The 21,962-nt window shown below is 35.7% G+C and overlaps 1 protein-coding gene across 8 annotated transcripts in view; it reads right to left on the bottom strand.

Annotated features, from left to right (window-relative positions):
- sulf1 (sulfatase 1) overlaps positions 1–21,962 on the bottom strand; it is an 81,063-nt gene that overhangs the window by 57,981 nt on the left and 1,120 nt on the right. The window lies entirely within an intron of this gene.

Here is a 21,962-nt window from a genome sequence, read left to right as displayed (position 1 = left end):
GAGACCATTATCAGTGACTGCCATGCAAAAAAAAATAATAATAATAATAAAAAAAAAATAATTTTATTTGTGAATAAATACAATAAATTACTGTCTACAGGTAATAAAAGTAATTTAATAATTTAAAATTATGAAGAATTCAATAATAATAATAATAATACAAATATTATTTTTTCTGAAAGTAAAAGTATTTAAAGCTTGAATTTTAAAGAACAGCAAAGACAAGATGAGACTGAGCTGTGAAGTGTCAGGGCAACGAAAAACCTTTTAAGAATTCATGGCTTGCATTTCCCTGGAATGTTCGCTCTAGGCTTCTACCGGGAGTTCCTCAATGAATCCAACACTCACAGGACTCTCAAAAGATAAGATAAGCAAGAGTTTAACACTGCCCATCAGATGCCCTACAGGATACATGGATATACATATCAGTGTTAAGAAAATACACTGTCTGAGCGATTTGCAATTGGACTGATAAATCTGACATTTTAAACCTAGGGAGGCAGGCATTTCCTTTTACTAGGCACTTCTCTAGCAGTGTCCGGCCCCTTTAGTGATCAGAGGGTCAGTTGGCCTGTCAAGTGATGATGTATAGAGTTTAAGTATTGGACACCTTTTGCTTCAGCCTGAGGAGATTCCCATACCCAGACAACCATGTCATGTTTGTTGTTAATAGATAGAAGGATCTCCTGGAGCATTACAATAAAAACAATAGGCCTGTCAGTGGCTTCCTCATACAAGTGGCAAATGGAAATGGCATGGGTTTATAAAAGGCATGCTGTCACTAGGCCAACTATATGCAAGTAACTTGCAGAAGTATCAAAATTTCTTAATATTAATTTTAACATTAATGTTAGTATGCAATAGCAAAAAAAAAAAAAAAAAAAAAAAAAAAAAAAAAACACACCAACAACAACAACAAAAAAAGGTTCTGCATTCAAATGACTTGTTGATGGGTTCCCACCCAGTCTGCATGCAGTTCCCACCCAGTCTGCATGCAACACACCAAAGCATGCTGGAATGTGGATGCCCAGCATTCATGAGGAACGGAGACCAAATGTGCAATCGATTGATTGTTTGCATCCCTGAACCTCTTTGGTAGAAATTGCCCTTACCCAAGCCCCTGCTCATAATGAAGAGCAGACATTGAGAAGCTTTATTTGTAGTATAACAGGCCCTAGCATCTTTTGGAAACCCGTATAAAGGATTTTTGAACCCCCAGGCTTTGGAAAATGAAATTATGGAAAGTTTTCAATACCATACATGTTAGACAGAGCATGATGGGCTAATTTTGGGAGTGGCAACACAATGGGAGATGCTTCTTGAAGGAATGGCTAGGTAAAAGGGATACTGCTCACTTAGCTAAATTGAGCATGCCTCATCCTTCAAAAGTTTGTGTTTACGGAAGAACAAATGAAAGCACCTCACAGTTGGTGCTGCTCAGGAATCCTGTAAGCTTCTCCAGACATTCCATTCCTAGAATAGAGCTGGAAAATTTAATCATATCAGAAAGTGTGGAAATCACCACATTTAACTTAAATTGTAATTAGAGCATTTTTGCCAGATATGATTTGCATAGAATGCAAACTGGAACAGAACATTTTAAAATAAAATGAAATGATAAAATAAAATAATAATTAAAAAAAAATGCACAAACACTACTTTTTTCCATGCTTAGCTATTATACAGTATTTATCTTGGCAAATACCTCACATAAGACATTATCAAGCTTTCTGCTTTTCAATGCTTGAAAAGTTTCAAAGACCACAATGTTCTATGGCAGCCTTGCAGTGTTCTCATGCATTTCAGTTCAAATCATTAAACATATTATGATTCAGGTATTTTTTTTTTTTTTTTTTAAGTTGCTTAAAAAAGCACTTATGCTTCTGAGCTGCTCTAATCTGTCAACTAGAAAAATATTTAGAGGACACACTTCAGAGGACACATTTCTGTGTGTGTGTGCAATTACAATTATTCCAGGACCTAAAGTAAATGTAAGCAATAAAAATTTAAAAAAAGTTAAAATACTGTTTATTCAGATTTAACAACTTTGGGAAAAGTTCATCTGTATTTTAGTCACAACATCAGTCAACATGAAAGCAACATTGACTCCCATTTACGTCTCCCATTAAATCTCTTTCCTACTGCTGATATTGAAAGGGACATTGAATTACCCTTTATACAGTATGTAAACTTTGAACTGTATATGAGCTTGGCCTGCCAATACCACTCAAATTCCAAATTCAGAAAGAAAATTAAATATTAACTAAAATACTGTTAAATAAAGCAAAGAGCACCATATTAGAAAGAGTAGGCCATAGTGTAACAGTTCTGTTCTACAAAACAGAAGATCAAAGGCGCAGAGAGAGGTTCAGAACCCCTCATTTCAGGTCAGGCTAATTTCAAAAGCCTTAAAGTTAGAATGTTAAATTGTGGGTCAGCAACCAATTCACACCCTTTTGGTTGGACTGCAAAAGGCTTCAGGCTGAAACCAGTCAACACATCCCACCAGAACCAGACCAACTGAGCCCTGCTGGAAATTGCAGGAATCCTCACATTTACAGACTCTGCTTGCCAAGATAATACAATTTTGCCATGTCTACTTAATGAGGGAAAGTAGAGTAACTCTGTTCAGCGGCTACAGCCTGCAGAGAGACAAGAGGGTAGACAGAAAGAGACTGCCTTACGGGGCTAGAAAAGAAAAATTAAGAATACCTTTTAATATGTCCTTTAATCTGCAGAAAAATCTTTATTCATGTAAAGTTGGCTCATATCTGGGATACAACAGAAATTGTTTTCCAGAGTTTTAGCCACTAAAACCACATACACCACATAAATCACTCCAAGTACATTCAATTTAAAAAGTAGTGTCTTAAGTGAAAGCACAGTATTTCAGTAATAACGTTGAACTAACTGACTGAATAAATTGCAAGTTCTCTAAAACAAACAGCGAATTAAGGGATAAAAGTCTCCCAGCACTCACTAAAAAGGTTTGGTTGCTATGTGATTAAAGCACAGACATAATCAAAATAGAGTGTGTAATGTTTTTAACTTATATAAGACTTGCAAGTTTTCAGAGCAATAACCACACCAAAAGCATTACCCACATCATGTATGACCATATTTTCCAATAAATGATAACAGAAAGTCTGCTGGAACAACGAAGGCGGGATTTTGAGGGGCAGAGTTATGTTGGCTTCAGATGTTTCCCCTCAGGACTATCACTGCCAGTTCACTCTGCTTCACATTGTTATGCATCCAAGTGGGGGGCCAGTGTCAAGAGATGCTCACCCACCCGTTAGGTCTCCATACCACAGCACAACAGACTGCGATTCAGACTGGTTCTGTCTTGAGGCAGTCAGGACCTACTAAATACAAAACCAGTTAGGGATTGTAATGACAGTTGGAGATGTGATCCTTCAGAGGTTCTTTGAGCTCCGTGGTGGAGGGTGAGATCAGCATTCCAGATGCCACTTATAGACCCTCAGGATCATTAATCAAACACATTCACCACAAGAGTGTAAGATATCATCAAAACCACATCAAAACACCAACAAAGGGCCACACTGTTATACATATGACATCACAATATGATTCCAATTAGCCTTAATGTGTTGTGATGTACAGTGAACAAATTTGCTGAATAAAAAGTGTGCCCATAATTTGAAGATAAAGTGGTTACATGTGTCAGATAAAAAAACAAACAAACAAACAAACAAACAATGTAAGTGTTTACAGAACACATTATGAAAAGCCAAGAATTCTCTTTACAGAAGAGACTGAGTAAGTGAGTGAGAAGGAGAGAGAGAGAGCATGCAAATGAAATGCATAAAAATGGTCATAACTAATTTATTTGCAAATCTAAGGCAGGAAACACTAGATTTACTCAGCATGTACAAAGCCAGGGCAAGAGGAGACACAACTTAATAAAACAACACTAAATACATGCTGTCCAATACACCCATAATGCCTTTCTGCATACTTGTGGAGGTATCTTAATAAGAATACATGTTCTGCATAACATATCTGCAGTTGATTATATTACTTCCATTAAAAAAAAAAAAAAAAAAAAAAAAAAAAAAAAAAAAAAACTTGCACGTTTTGAAAAAGGTAACACTTTATTTTGATGGTCTCTTTTGAACATTCTGTTGACAATAAATAACGTTGCAGCTACATATCTCCTAACTCACATTAGAGTATTAGAAGACTTTCTGCTTAATATCTGCTAATTCTTTAACACAGACATTCTACTGACTATAAGTAATTTTTCAAGTACATGTCAACTTATTCTAACCCTACCAGCCTACTAATACTCTACTAACACTCTAATGAGACATGTAGGTGCAACGTTACTTATAGTCAACAGAATGTGTTAAAGGGACCATCAAAATAAAGTGAAACAACAAAGAAAATGTGTTAAACAACTGCTTAAGACACTAAGTGAATATTTGCAACTTGTATAAAAAGATGCCAAAAGTGTTTCCATTGAAACTTGCCCCCTAATATTTTTGTGCCAAATAGATTTTAACAAGCAATTTCTATGTAAAATGTCTTTTAAAATTAAGCTGGGAATAATCTGGTTATGTTCAAATTTGGTGAGTCCAATCAAGTCACAACTTAGAACTGTCATCATCTACATCCCTCATGCCACTCAAAACCTTTTTTTAAAAAAAAAAAAAAAAAAAAAAGGTCAAAGCTGCTTTTTAATTAAACAAAAATATCATGGTGATCATTGACTGTCAATTTAAAAAAAAATAATAATCAACTGATTCATACACAATTTTGATTCTATCACCGATGGAGTTTTGGTTACATGCCACTGTCGCCTTTGGCTTGCATAGTTGGGGACGCTTACTTTCTGGCAATATTGTTGGCTTGATTGCACAACATTATTGGAAGAGAACTGAACTGGATGATGACATCATCATCAAAAAAAAAAAAAAAAAACTTGTTATTGTCTTGTTGTATTATTGACAAACTATTTTCCTGTTTGACACTGTAAAGCTGCTTTGACACAATCTGTATTGTATAAAGCACTAAATAAATAAAGAATTACTTGAATCATCAACATTATAAAATCTATTTCCAAAATACATCAGGATATAATCCATACACCAAGACTGCAATTTGCATCTCTTTCAGAGCAAAACCAAGAGGTGTTCTTCCGTTCACAATTCAAATGTATCAGTCCTTAAAATGTACTGTAACATTGAAAAAATCATCCAATTCAAATTGGAGGTGAAAGTCTCAGGAAATCATAGATCACTGAAAGACTCAAGACAGGATTTACAGTATTAGTTTTTAGAGTTGTTCTTAAAACACATGTATTTGAGTAAGGAAGAAGTGCTAATGATGCACCACCAAAAGATCTTGGGGTCATAAGTGCAAAGAAAAGATTCCAATCCATAAGTGCACTTCCATCTGTGCTATATTATAATTAAGCAGATATCCTTAATGGATAGGCATCTGCACATTTTGAACTACTAACAGACATCCTCAGTAAACCTAAACCAAAAGATGTGTGGATCATATGGGTGGCATTTTTTTTTTTTAAGAAAAATCACAATTTCTTTTCTTTTCCCTTTTATTTAAAAAAAAAAAAAAAAAAAAAAAAAAAATCACAATTTTAATCAATTCTTTGTCATGCAACCCAACTAATTTTCCACAAGTTGTCTGAGCAGCACAACCCAACTAATTTTCCTATTTTAAAAAAAGTCTTAAAAAATAAAAAAAAATATACACACATCAAAAACACACAAAATACAAAAAAAAAACATTTTTTATTTTTTTTCATGTATAATATGTATATTTAGCAGTAACATTCAATAAATTGAATGAACAAATATAAAAATAAAACATTATATACACTTCACTGTATAAATTATATACTGATTCTTATTAAAGCAACTATTAAAGTTCTTCAGTCAAGAGCAGTGAGTGATTTTTTTCTATTTTGTGTTTTGTTTTATTAACATTAAATGGATAGTTCACCCCAAAAGTTTGTCCCAAACCTGTATTAATGTATTTCTTATGCTGAACACAAAGGAAGATAGTTTGAAGAATGTGGGTAACCAAACAGTTGCTGGTCCCCAGTGACTTCCATAGTAGCACGAAACACCAGGGGCCCACCTTGCTCTCAAAGATTAATTAATTTTGTTTTTGAGTTTTGTTTTTTTTCTACGTAAAAATTTGGCCGGCGGTTATGAAAACATGAATGTTAATTAAAATTTCTATCAGTCTAGGATCGGCACTGACCCATCAAAATCAATATGGGCCAGCAACTGTTGGTTACCCACATTCTTCAAAATTTAATTTGTGTTCATAAAGAATGTGTACATATGACCATTTCTATTTTTGGGTGAACTATCCCTTTAATGACAAGAGGCAGCATGTTTACTACAATTAGTCTGCTATCGATCAAAATTGTGATATGAAAAAAAGATTATTCACTGACATTGGCTACTCGTCAAGCCTTGGGTGCAAAAGAGTTTTCAGTAAACAACTGCTGCAAAAGAGTTTTCAGTAAACAACTGCTGCCTATGCCCAAGTCACAAACCCCGCTGTTTGCTTGCATGCCCATATTGCTTTATATTGGACTACACAATGTCTTTCAGTTCTCTTGACTTTTATGCAGCTTTACAAATGTTTCCAGACACTTTTACTGTGGCTTTCTGGCTGAGACTCTAAGGCCGGGAGGATATGCTATTAATTCCATCAAGGGGACAGGCGAAGCACACGCACAGGCTCAGACTTTGAACAGACTGCCTAGGCCTTCTGATGATCTAAAAAAAAAAAAAAAAAAAAATTGATGCACCATAAACACCCCTTCACCAGACATTTAAAAGCTGGAGAAACGAGAAGCAGAACACACGACTCTATACAGCACAGCACGAGCAGACAGAGGGACGGCCCACCTGTTACTGTGGTTATGAGACAAGACTGCTTGAGGAGAACAAAGTGGTGGGCTGGAGAATGCTTTAAGAGTCTGGTTTAATGTCAAAGACACTACAAGGCATCTGAAAAGATCATTCACTCACTCTTCGCGTATTGGATGTACAGCCCATATGACATCCACTGTTTAACATGCATAGCTCCGAACATCTGGATTCTGTGGTGTGAAGGGAAAAGAAAATGCATTTTAACTTACGACCAAGGAGGCTTTTCATTTTAACAATTAAGAACACTGCTCTGTCATTATTGATATTAAGTGGAGAGGGATTCATTATTTCTATGATTTATTGGGTCATGGTTGTGTTTTAGTGCCAGAGGGTATTAATTTAATGTTTTTTTTTTTTTTTTTCCAGAAAAGTGTTTTATGCACTTTAAAATCACCATCTGCATTCTAGTGGACACCATTGTTTGAATTGCAGGAACAGAAACATCATGCAGGCTTCATTTCACTTAAGAAAAACATTGACAGGATTAATGAAAGTGAATAATGATTGAGGCTGTCAAGCTCCAAAAAGCCAAAAAAAGCTACATGAACGTATCATAAAAGTGGTCTATAAAAAAGTGGAACTATATTAAAGTTCTTCTGAAGTCATATCCTTTGTGTGAGAAACAGAAAACATTTAACAAATAATAATGAAAATCTTATCCATCCTAACTCTCTTTGGAGTGATCCATAAGAGGCAATGTCTGATTCATGAATGAATAGTTATTTTGAGTCAGAACTGTTCAATGAATCATTCATTATTCAGACAGATCAGTTTCTCAAGTTCAACTCTCTTTAATTAAATTTTGGTCTGTTGGTCACACAAAGCAACTGGTATGATTTCAGAATGTTTGGAATATAAGCTCACAAGTCGTATAGACTAGTTTTATAATACTTTTATGGTACAGTGATGTCATTTTGAGGATAGTGTCCCAATGATGAGCTGTTGTACACCTAAATAAACAACTTTTCAATTTTTTTTTTTTTTTTTTCCTGATTGAGTGCAATTTCCATTTATCATAATTGCATGAAAAAGTGTGACTAGCACATTATGCAATTTAAATGATATATTATACATTTTTATTTTAGTTTTGCAAAGAAATCCGTCACTAATATTGGTTTTGGAACCACCTGGGGATGAATAATTTTTATGCATAAAATATCAATTTTAATCCAAAACCTTAGCAGCAAGAGATAAACAAGTGATAAAAAAAAATCACCTAAAAAAAGAAACACAAACAAACCACTGCATTTTAAATGTCATCCAAAAGGTTGATCCTGAACTACCTTGATGCAGTGAACTGATAAAATGAAAAGGAAATGTATTATAATATTTGTTCATTACTCTTTGCATGTACTGCCAAAATGAGAATGAAAAGGGGAAAAAAAATAAAAACACCATTAGCCTTGACTTCCCTTAAATAGCCTTTAATTTAATTTGGCTTCCATAATTTATTATTCTACTACTTTAAAAACGAGCCATCAAAAAACATTTAGCAGAAATCATATATTTACCAGTGACTTTAAGTAACAGGCATTAGCCGTGTGAAAAATATGAACCATTTATTATGCTTCTGTATCTCCCATAATACTCAAAAGATTCAAACGTCCCATGCATGAGCAGTGTGTAAGCAGTAACAGACACCGGTTTAGAGACACTGAAGTGTTTGTTTTCATAGCCTTGGGATAGTGACATCTGAGCAGCTCTGTGGGGAGACAGGAGTGGATGGGAGTAAGACACTCCAACTTTTACCACCACATCAATATATCTCCTCTTCCCTCAAACATATGACCTCCGCTGTTAGTTCAGTTTTGTTTAATCTGGCTGCCCTAATTAACCAGACCGACTACAGGAGAATAACTAGAGGTCTTACTACTGGAGAAAGTACATGATTGAATGTGAAAACAGGAAAGAAACACGAAGCAGTGGGGAAAAAAATACTGTGAAATTTAAGTCACAAGACACATTTTGTCAGAAACGTGACCCATTACCTACCAAATGGAAACTTTCAAGGTACCAATCTCAACAGCAATAGATCATTTGTTTAACATTTCAGCACCAGGTGTTAAAGTAATAGCTCGTAACTTTCAAGCTAACCACCAGAAGATTTCACAACCTAATAGGTGAGAAAAGCCTCGGCCTTACAGCAGAAGTACTGTTAGAATCTCATAAACACAAACAAACGTGTTACTCAATGCCGGACTCTCATGTCAAACATTTTCATTTGCAAAAGACACGAAAATATGCCCATTTATAAGCCACATTTTACAAACCAAAGTGGTCAGTCAAATTGGTTAGAAAAATAAAAAATGTAAAAAGCTGCCAACAGAAATTTTCACCTGTGTATACAGCATTTGACTTTGGTAGAACTCGTTAAATTTGAGAGCAGCTGCAGATTTTCCACAGATCATAAATTCATCCAGGCGTGTGCCATTTTGATGCCTCGAGGCTGCTTTACCAAGAACTACATCGGATGAAATTTAAGAAAGGGATTGTGCTGACAAACACTCTTTCACTTTGTTTTCTCCATCTGTACATTCTTTGTCTCCCACCCATTTCTTGCTCCCTTTCTCATGGCTGCTATTCTGTCTGTGAAAATAAGCAAAGTTCCTGTCTCTCACCCCCATGACCTCACTGACTGCCGCTTAAGTACGTTCTGAGCAAGATCGCGGCTGCCGGGCTCAGGTGTCTGCACTCTGCGTCACCCTCCAGATGTGAGCTTCTGTCACAAGGGCTGTATTAATCTACGCCGGGCCTGTCAGCCTTGTTTCTGACTCCATCAGCTCATGCATTGTAAAGCCTCCACGCTCCCCTAAGTCTACTGATATGAACACTTATGCCTGAAACGCTATATTTTGTTTAGGAAATGGGTCATAAATTAGGGGAGCTCCAAGCCAAGGTCTGGGGAGGAGAGTGGACAGAGAGGGGTTTGTGACTGTTGCCGGCGGGAGAAACACATCCCGGCCATTCCTGAGGGTATCGGACCACCGCAACACTCCTGAAAGCGCTGCCATGCTTCTGAGGAATTTTCATGACTTAGGAAATGCTGACGTATTGTGCCTCAGCCAAAATGAATAGCATTTTATGCTCCGTGTAATGCACATGCAAAAATGGAGACCCAGCTTAAAAATATGTAAACATATTTTATAATATTTCTATAATAATGACAAAATAAAGACAAAACATAAAAAACATTTTTTTTGTTTTTTTTCATTTTAGATATGCTTTAACAGTGTTAAAGTCTTAATGTAAAACTGGACAAATAAGCCATTAAATATTCAATGCAGGAAAACAATAAATAAAATGTAATGAAATAAAACAAATGGCTGATAAATAGACATTATTGACATACAGAATGACTAATAAATCAATAAGTGGCTGATTTAGATTCAATATGGATAGACAGAATGACTAATATAAATAAACAGCTGATATATATCCAATATTGACAGATAAAATGAATAATAAATCAATAAATGGATGATATATATCCAATATCGAAATAAATAAATAAATACATGCTTATACAGTGCCCTCCACTAATTTTGGCACCATTGGTAAACATGAGCAAAGCTGGCTTAGAAAAAAAAAAAAAAAAAAAACAGGTTTATTCTTTTGATCTTGCATTGAAAATTAACCATCAAATCAAATCAACCAAATTCTAACCATCATTGAAGTAAACCAATGGAAAGTGGGGGGAAATCTCATTATGAAAATGTTTTTCGCATTGGCCACAATTATTGACACCCAATTATTTCAATATCCTTTTCCCAAGAGTTTTCTCCTATAAAGTGTGATGAGTTTGGAGAACACCTGACAAGAGATCAGAGACCATTCCTTCGTCCAGAATCTCTCCAAGTCTTTCAGATTCCCAGCTCCATGTTGGTGCTTCTTCTCTTTATTTCACCCCACTCATTTTCTATATTATATATATATATATATATATATATATAAAAAATACGCTAATCAATCAATTTAGGGCCATTTTTCTGGATTGTAGTGCTTTCAATTCAACAGATATGTCATTTGAAACATTTGCAAAAGGACTGCTCAAATGTGTTTGAAAACCATTTCCTTTATCTAAGAATTTACCATTCCAGTAAATGGCCCCTGAGGGAGGTTTATAAACAAAACATTAAGAGGACAGTGAGTATAGAGATTGGATACATTTCCTACATTCCTCAGTCCCTTCGGTCTATAAACATGGGGGTTTATTTTGTAAAGGTGCATGGATGCGTGCTCAAAAGCATCCTCTGTGCAAGGTCTGCATCAGTTGGAGATCTGATTGCAGAGGCATGTCATATCTAGCGGTCTAAACCTGGAGGTGGTGTTGTGAAACCGGAAGGTAACACTCCGTATAACCGACTCAGGTTTTGTACTATGGACGTTCTGGATTATAAAACGGGACTATTTTGTGGTGAACGGTTACCCAAGCAAATACAAAAGAAGTCTCTTCCCATTCTTTTGGGTGCATGACAATATGCTCAAATGGGTGTTGAAATAAACCAAATCCCCAGGAGTCGTCTCCAGGCTGTAATGTCTGCCCACTGCCTCCAGGTCTTTCCTAGAATGCCAGACATTTGACGGCTCCCAGCAGCCCTCCACCCTGGCCAGTGCACAGCGTTAGCAACCCTCTATTTGTTCGGAGTTTATTATGGCGCTGCCATTTAACACACATTGTGCCAGTCGACTCCTACACCCAGATTAGTTTGCTCTACCCACACCTCAGACACAAGCGTTGAGGCCTTCCAAACTCCGCAGAGGTTGGGCCATCTAACTGAGAGTCTGGGAGACAAACACAGAGTGGCTGTTGATAGTGAGATTTGCAGTGTGTAATCAACTAAGCAACTTCAACACTAGAGCTGTTGAACTCTTAGCATAACAGCCAATTCCCAATAATCCTCCCACTGAGAAGCTTTTATTTACTGGCCACTCTTAAAACAGGTTTTAAAGAGATTTTTTCCAACTGTAAACTACTCAACACACCTGTCAAAGAAGCTCCATTAGGGCACGAGTAATTGGGGCAGGGAGTGCTAACAGGCTAGTAAACCCTACGTTAGCGCATATTTAACAGGAGACTGTGTAAGGGAGGAAATGACCGTCTGTGAGAAGAGCTTCCAATAACTTCTGGTATCTAATGGTCTTATCAGCAGGTCACTATCACGGGTAATGAGCCAATCCAGCGCTCTTGGCACCAGGGTGAATGTTCTTGAAGTTCTAATCTAGAACCAGTTTATCATGCCAAAACTCTAGCTTTAATAGCGGAAATGACAAAAATGCAACAATTTTGAAATCGCTACCTTCTCAGAGACCTTTGATTTCATACTATATCAGCTAGAATACTTTTAAAAACAATGAGAACTGACATTTGAAACTCATTTTACTTAATGTGACCTTTCAGATTAAAACAGGATATTAATTAAGAAAAAAAATGAGGCGGGACAAGGTTTTGAATCAATACCTGATGGATTTTAAGCCATGGAGAGTGAGTCACATACTAGAATAAACCCAGACCAAATGAAGCAACGCCAAAATAGCTATTTAGCTATTGGTAAACATTATCCAATAATGACACCAAGTTAAAACATTTTGATTATAGATGACAAAGACGTTTTTTCCTTTTAGAATAACATGCACCAATGAATTGCTCACTGGAACATTCATAAAAAAACAACAACAAAAAAATCAGTTTTGACAACATGTTGATTTTAAATCACCATTTAAAATTTATACCACTGTTAATTTATCCCATGGCCATTAAGAATTAGCCGACAGATGTCTAAATGTTTGGATAAATTCTGACCACATAGGAAATATGTCCAAATATTCGGATGATATTAAATCATGCTGCAGTTAAATAAACTCAGATTATATTCAAACAAATGTTGGTCAGTTTTCTTTTTAAAATGCCAACCCATATCTACTTTAAAAGAAGGGGACGTGGTGGCAGTGTACACAATGGAAATTCTAGATAAACTTTACACATTTTCCCTTGGTAATCCGTATAAAGCAGTAAATTTTTTGGAGATCCCCAAGGGATAAACCCTGACCAGCTGCTTGCAGCAACACAACTTTATGACCACTTAAATTCTGCGGCAGTCGATTTAAGAGTGGGTGTGTGCACAGGATAAGCAGACAGGTAAATCACCTTCATGGCAAGTCATAAGGCTTAATTTGTTTATGCCACTCTTGAAATTAACCCACTAGACGTCAATAGAGCATTGTTGTCTGCGGTGGAGCTGTTAAGCACACAAGAAAAGATTTATTAATGACTGCTGTTAACCGTGTAGATACAGTAACTCAGTAAACTCAAATGCACCAGAGGAAAATACACACAAGTTCAATGAACATTTTAGCAAGTGGGATGTTCCCAAGTAAGAAATGGAATTAAAAATTAAAATAAAAGTGCAAACCTATTATTTGTTAATTGTTATAGCCAAATTTTTATTATTAGCCAAAAGGGAAGGCCCATGAATTAATGAACATAAGGCGAAAAAAAAAGAAGTCAATTTTGTCTAGTTTATTACCACCAAACTTGGTGTGAAAAGCATTGACAGTGTTAATGTAAAATAAAAAACAACAACAACAAAACAACCAAACCCTGAAAGCAGAAATAAAACCATCCATTAAATTAAATTAAAATTAGAAAGGCTGCCTTGGGGACTAACTGAACTAAAATATTGTATAATACTAAAACTACCAAAATTAACTAACTAAATAAGAAAAAAAAAAATATTGGAAATGATAAAAGCACTGATCAAAATCACTTAAACTGAAAATATAGAAAAAGTTAATTGAACATATTAATACTGTAATAATGTATAAATACTACACACTGATTGAAATTGAGAAACCATCCTGTGAGAACAGAATTAAACCTGGTTTCATGTCAAAAAGGTTTGTTTTCTGATAACCAAAGCTGTTTTATTATATGGGGATGGGTTAAATGCAGCTGTCGCTCATGTGCATCTGAATAAGCCTGCTCCTCTTTTATCTACTTTCAGTGAAGTTCTTACAATTAAGCTACATTAGCATTTTACTGGCAGTGACTGCAGGAGGAGGGTCAGGTAATACAACAGGTAATAGAACAAAAGTAGGGGAGGAGGATAGGAATTGAGTGGATGAGGATGATGCTAATATCCTTAACGGTGGTCATCATTGTTTGGGTCATGTTGGAAAGCTATGTTAATATACAAGAAATTAAAAGAAAAAGTAACTTTTGCTAACATCAAGCAGACTTTAAGCCAGGTTTCAAAGAAAGGAATCATTTAATGCTGGCCACCTAAGGGGCTGTGAAAGGGGAGATCAAAGAGTTACATCAAAATTTAAATAGAGTTATTTTCAGATGTAGTAATATCTCACAATATAACTGTTTTTACTACATTTTCTTTACATTACATTTAGATTTATGCATTTAGCAGACAAATAAATGAAGCCATTGAATATAACATACTTCTATCAAAAACATTTTTTTTTTTTAAATGTGTGTGTGTGTGTGTGTGTGTGTGTGTGTGTGTGTGTGTGTGTGTGTATGTATGCATTTATTTCTGGCTACTATGTATAGGCTGTGTGTGTGTGTATATATACACATACATATATACACATACACAGTATACACACACACACAGTACCGTGCAAAAGTCTTAGGCCATTAGTATTTTCACAAAAAAAAAAGGGTTTTAAGTCAGTTATTTCTATATTTTGCTTTGTGACAGTAGGAAATAACAGTTTAGTTTTTCAAACATTCCTTTTGCCATTAATTGTAATAATACAGTGAAACCTTTGTATGCACAAGGAGTCTGACAACAACCAGTGCTCCACCCAGAGATCTGATCTCATCATCATCCAGTCTGTCTGGAATTGTATGAAGAAACAGGAAAAACTGAGACAGACTAAATCCAGAGGAACTGTGGCAACATCTTAAAGATGCTACAAGAAACCTTCCAGTAAAGCTAACTAAAAAAAGCACAAGTGTACCTAGGACAAAAGCTGTTTTAAATGCAAAGTGTGGACGCACCAAATGTTGATTTGATTTCATTAATTGATAAATAAAATCTATTTATTTTTGAAAGTACCCTCACTTTATAGCAGTTTGACACAAGTGCCTAAAACTTTTCACAGTACTGTAGCTTTGTAGGTGGGTTTCTTGTAGCATCTTTGAGACGTTGCCACAGTTCCTCTGGATTAAGTCTGTCTCAGTTTTTCCTGATTCTTCATGTAATCCCAGACAGGCTGGATGATGATGAGATCAGATCTCTGGGTGGAGCACTGGTTGTTGTCAGACTCCTTGTGCATACACAAATCTCACTGGATTATTACAATTAATGGCAAAAGGAATGTTTGGGAATGTAAACTTATTTCCTACTTACACACTTAAGCAACATATAGAAATAACTGGCTTAAAACCATTTTTTTTGTTGTTGTTGTTGAAAATACTAATGGCCTAAGACTTTTGCACAGTACATACATTATATATATATATTATATATATATATATATATATATATATATATATAAATAAACACACACACATCTAAATAATATAAATTTTTAGAAGTGGCATTCAACTTTGTGACAAAATAACGTGTCAGAGCATCTTTAATAAAAGCTCAAATAAATAATGTCCTCAATATTTGGTTATTGGTCCTAAATATTTGGTTACAATGTTAAAAGGTTGCCATGAAATTCACCCACAGATGAGCTCATGGTTTTTGCGGAGGTGTCCATCCTGTTTCATCATCTGTCTCATGCTCAGAGTTTGAAATACTTACCCACCCATAATTCATCACTCCTTAATTTTACCAGTTGCGTACAGTAAACATGAACCAAATATGTATAAACAATGATATTATCTAACATTAGATGAGTCATATGTGGAAATAAGGTGCTTAGAATCTTTTGCTTTATAATAGGGAGGTTTCACAGAAATATATGGCCAATACTTTAAATACAAGACAAATACCATCCCTTCTCTGTAATAATAAAATAAAATAAAATAAAATAAAATAAATCCTGAAAAAAAATGTATGTGCATTTAAACTGAAACATTAATGCAGATTTCTAAATTCATTGTCCCTCATAACTTTGAACAGATGCTATTTATGGAGAGCTGGAATATATGTGGAGTCTGACAGCATTCCTGAATGAATGAGTGTAGTCTGAGCTGGCATGTCACTGTTTGTTTAACCTCATATTAATAAAACCCTACAGAAGGCATTTAAAAATAAATGCTCTTTCTCCAGAGTGCTTCTTCAGCTCAGCCTGAGCTTGAACCCCAGTCCACCAGCTTTGATACAAAGGCAGTCAGAATGTAAAAGATTCTTTCATGTCAGCAATCAACACATGAACATTATAAATGCAGCTGATTCAAGACAAGACAGCAAGTTAGATTTATCAGCTGTGGCTTGCCATCTTGGTTTAATCTTACATTCTTATGGCATTCAAACAGTGAAGTGGTTGATAATGTGGCACATAAGCAATGCAGGCACTTGGAAGAAGCCAGATGTACTGTGAGAATTTGTGAACCATATGTTCTATCTTTGACAGTCTGAACACCATTTGAAATTAAACATTAAAACAGACAAATATTGGTATTTTTTAAAGTTTCAATTATGTTGACAAGGTTCAAACACAAAGATAATAACACTAATAAAATGAGACATGTGCAAACAGAAAAGAGGAAAGATGGACAGCTAAACAAAACCCAGGAAAGTTCCCAAAGTTCTTAGGTCAGTTTAGAAGTGTACAGAGTCAAGCTACGCCTAAATTAGCAGCTCTTACAAAAACAACTTCTACACTCTAGGAGGGCAACACTGACCTCATTTCTACCAACAGACACAAGTCCTTCGTTTTCCAAGCTTTACCCCCCAAAACTGTGGTCTTTATCCATCTGTGAGGTTGCCAAGACTTTACAAATATGGACAGAATAAGACAAAGAAGAAGAGCCAGGTCAATACATTCGCCCACCGTTGCCCTAATTTATTCTGCTGGTCTTGACATAAGCAAACAATCCTCTCTTACAGCTTAGCAACTATTGACTGCCAAACACTGAAGTCACTCTTCTATTGGCCCACAACATCCTCAAATTCACAACATGACCCATTGTGGGTCCTACATTTGTAACAACGAGACAAAAAGGACAAGACGACAAAGAAAAACAAGAACATAGATGAGAATTGTACCTTTTATACCTTAAGAATCAACATGAAATATTTTGGTTTTAATAAAGTACAAATACTCAACTATATGGCTACTCTTCAAATTTGCTCAAAATCGCCCTTTTCCCCCACTGAATGCCACTAAAAGAAAAAAAATGGATGGCACCGATGGGAAAGTTCACTTTCCCCCAAATGAGCAACCTCGCTGGTATAGATTGAGGAAACATCTTTGTGTGCCCATCTCCCAGCCTCTGATGTGGCCTGACAGGAAGAGCATTATGGGAAGGCTGGTTCCTGCAGGAGTGGCAATGCAGCTATCTCCTGTTTACCCTGTTCCTCTTGGCCTGGGTATCAATTAGCCTGGCAGTGGAGAAAGTGCAGTTAACACTAATGAAACCCATAGCGTGCCAAATGTGAGAACTGAAGACGTACATCTCTTTAAAACAAATGGTTCTCACCATCACGTGTCTGACAAGTAGCCGAAAGTCTTTATGAAGTTTAAGGAATTACTTGAGGATATGAAGGCATTTTAAGTGCTTGTTAAATTTGTTCCATTTGTTTTAACCACCAAGAGAGCGTGAACTTTTCATTTATCGTATAATTCCTCATCTGGCTTAACTGAAATTACATTTGTGTTCCTATAACTGCAACTCTACCTCAATCAAATGGCAAAGGCTTTTATTTGCTCCAAAAGAAACACTCGATCTAAAGAGGAGTACAAAAGCTTAAAAAGCAACAGTTTAATTGGAAAAACTTGTTTTTATTAAGGACGAATTATCTTGTGTTTTGATATTTCTAAGCCTTATAAAGCCTCTCATTGCTGTAGTACATACACGTAAATAAAACTGCAGGTGTGGGTGAAAAAGACATTATTCTAGAATGCTCCAGTGAGATTTGGACCTCATAATAATCCAGTGAGGTCCAAGAGAGCCCAATGATTTCTGTGTAAATTATAACAGTAAATTCTAAATTAAACACTCATTTCCCTTTCAAAAATGAAAAAGCCAACTGAAAGCCCGTGTGATAGTGACTGTTAAAATGAAATGGCTCAGCTCAAAAGTACTGGTTTGAATCAAAAAGTTATTTTACAAGCCTGAAATGAAATGGATCAGCTCAAAGTACTGGTTTGAATCAAAAAATTATTTTACAAGCCTGATTTAATCACATTTAAAAATAGGAAAGGGATTTTATGCACATTTGAAGTAGAACTTTTCTGTATAAATATATAAATGAATAAATAAAAATAAATAAATAAATTTTATTTATTTAAACTGATGTATGAAGTCAAGTCTAGCAGATCGAGTATGAAGCTATAAGCAATCAATGTCATTTAAATTTTAAGATTATATTATTCAGAGCACTATGGAAAACAAAAAACAGAAACCTGGGTTTTCCTTAGAAAGTACAGAAAAAAAGTGTTTGTTAAATCCATTCCGTGAGAAAAGGGGGGCTTTCACTCCAGTCAAGAGTGTAGGATTCAGAATGTGATACCAGAGTCAAAAAAAAAGAAAAGCAAATAATTAGAAAATTTACAGAAGCCTGGTTCCACCCATGTAAACACAGCTGAAATAACATAAACAGGGCAGCCAAGAGAAGTCTATGCTATGTATAGATGGCTGGATGTACATTACCCCGCTTATTACACTACTACCCACAAAATAAAAAAATAATAAAAAATAAAAAACTGATCTGAAATAAAATAATTCAAAGCTTCACTTAACACAACACATCAGCTGCGAGCAAGCGGCAAGTTCAAACTAGACGGACAATTAACAGAAACGGTACAGTCATATCACTTATTACACAACATTTCATTACATAATTATGGTGATAAAAGATTTAAGACAAAAATGTTTTAAAATCTTACCAGTTTGTCAGTTATCTTATAATCAATTACAGCGTACAAAACAATCGTATCAAAATGGCAGCAGCTGCATTTGTATGAAACGAGAGCAAGTCCAAGATACCAGCATGACAAATTAATTGTACACAAAATAGTACAGCGCCGACTTCAGTTACCCGGATGATCCACAGAGCAGTGTAATAAAAAGACATAAATTACAGCCTAGTCATGTTTCTCCTTAAAAAAAAGACAAAAACCAAATCATATTCATCCTTAAACCAAAAACAAACACCACAGAGCAGCGTAATAAAAGGACATAAATTACAGCCTAGTCTGTTTCTCTTTAAACCAGTCATTAAGATTTGTGTCCATGTTAAGTGTTACACTGCTAGTCTGGCACATCACCACCTTCTTTCTTCATACAAGCTGCGCGGCTCCCTTAAAACATCTGGATATCTACCAGTTGGGCTGAAATTCAGCCCTTGGCCTCCTTTCAGGTGGCTAATCATGAGCTCAGCATCGAGGGATCCTGCTGCACCTTATGAATACATGAAACACATGAAACATTTGATCCATGTGTACTTTGACTCGGTCAAGCATCTCTCAGGACATTTCCTTCAAAAAGACCTCACCCAATCATATTCGCTCAGTTCCGTCCCACAACCTTGGAACTAGGTGGCCCTCGAGTTTTAGATGACCTCCTGAACACTGAGGAAGTTGACTGGAGCAAACCCATTATGGTTACTGCGCTTCACGCTTGAATAAATCAAAGAAAGAAAAAAAAAAAAAAAAACCAGACTGAACACCAAGAGGAGGTAATCAGTTAGGACAGATGTTTTTGACATTTCAGTCTGATTTCATTTAGAGGAAATGAAGAGACAGGAAAACCTCAGCACACCCAAAGTACAGCCTTTTTTATTATTCGCTTGGACAGTTTGCTTTATGAGAACATTGAGCAACACGCCTAAACCCTATTGTCCCGGGGACTCAGAAACAAAAAGGCACAATAAATGAGTCAGCCTGACAGAATCATTTGCAAGTCTGTCAGTGAAGTCTTAGCCAATTTCATCCATCTGATATTGAAGCTTGAAGATGGCCTTTAAAAAAGGTTTCCACATTGCTCAGAAGGTCATCTCTGTCTAGCCAATATCCACTAACCTGCCCATTGCAGCCTTCAGACTCTGCAGGTGCTGGCCAGCTGAAAGCTCTTTTCCACCAGGAAGCTGTAAAAGTCAACTACACCCCTGTTGTGTACTGTGCTGTTATAGTTTTTGTGAGTGGAACCACTTGTGGTTAGTAAACATGCCTATTCATGGAGTTTGTGTTCAGCCACCTCATGTGTGTCAAGACATCGGGCCATTACATGATCACATCAACAATCAAAACTCAACAAAAAAACAACTAAAAAAAAACATACGAGAAAATCAAACTAATCATACGAAAAAACGTACTTAAGTAGCAACAATTACAAACCAATTTGTACAATGTGAGGCTTATGGAAACAAAACATACTGTGTGCCCTGCATGCCACTTTTATGATAAGATTAATGCTATCAAAGGGTCAGCAAAAGTAATGAAGCCTGTCACAATATATATATATATGAAATAGAATAAATGTGATTTTTAATTAGATAGATTAAATAGCATTGTATTTTAAGGTATATATATAAATAGATATATACTACATACCAAAAAAATAGCAATATAAAAAATATATAAATATATACATTTTTATATATGTCAGAGATATATTTTAAAGTATATATTTTAGCTTTTTATAGCATCAAGCTATAACATAATTGGTATTATTAAAAACATTAATACAATAAAAATATAACTAACTAAAAATATAAATGGAAGAGTGGAGCTTGGATATACTGCTAAATGTCTTTTTGTGTTCTACAAGTTGCTTTGGATCAGGGTGCGTAAATTACACTTTTTATTTTTTTTGGTTGATCTATGCCTTTAACAGTCACTTCTCATCTCTCAAATATGTCCTAATCGGGGGTTCAGCTTTAGCAATATAAAAGCCCCCACAAGCAAGTATGACCAATAACAAGAAGTCTTTGTTTGTTTCAGTCAGCATGAAAGAAAGATGCAAACTTACTGCAATAGCATCTGAACAAAGCCAGATTCAAAAATGTGTACTGGCCAGAGTTTGTCTACAGAAAGTACACAGCCAAAGAAAACAACTCCAGCTTTCAAAGTATCATCACCCTTAAAAACTGCCTGTTCATCAGTGCAACATGAGGGTGAATGAGTTGAGTAAGACATAGAGGTCTTGATCCCAAGAAACTGCATAAAACATCTGATCCCATTTCACAAATAACGGTTTAATAAAAATCCAGATGTGCACTTCATGTTCAAGGGTATCTTTATAAAATGACCATGAAATAGAACTCAAAGGCAGATTTTCTTCCAGTTCTGTCAAGGCTTGCAATTTAACGCCAAATTGTGGTAAAGGGAATACAACCTACAGTATGTGTTTCAGTTTAAGTATGAAACGCTACTGCCTAGAGGGCTTCAATGTGTGTGTGCCTGAGAAAGATGATTCCCTCATCAGTCCACGATAATTTACAGTCAATAGAAACATCATCACACTTACCAAGTGTGCTGCGTTTTGGCATAACGTATCATTTAAAGGCCTTACAAATGAGGTAAGAAGAAATAACGAAACAGCTCAATGACATAGAGGGCTGCACAAAATCCATAATCTTTCTACTTGAATGAAAAGCACAATTGTTCCCCTGCCTGCTGGATGAAGTGCTGTTGGTTCACAAATGCAACCCCCCTATGTAAAGTCACTCTCTCCTGCGACACAACTGTCTGCCAGTAATGGAATACTGCCTCTCGAACCAAACAGTTCATGTTGGTCTACTGACCACAAACTCTCACACCTGAAACATTTCTCCAGGCCTAACAACTCAGTGAGAATAGGCCTTGATGTTGTTGTACTTATTTTAAACCTTTGCTGAGCCTGAAATTATTCGTACTTATTGTGACCAATCGTGCATAGTTCAAATAAGTACA

The sequence above is a fragment of the Cyprinus carpio genome, chromosome A24 (genome assembly GCF_018340385.1).
Source record: "Cyprinus carpio isolate SPL01 chromosome A24, ASM1834038v1, whole genome shotgun sequence".
In the NCBI taxonomy this organism is placed as follows: domain Eukaryota; kingdom Metazoa; phylum Chordata; class Actinopteri; order Cypriniformes; family Cyprinidae; genus Cyprinus; species Cyprinus carpio.
This window is presented reverse-complemented; position numbering and strand designations above follow the sequence as displayed.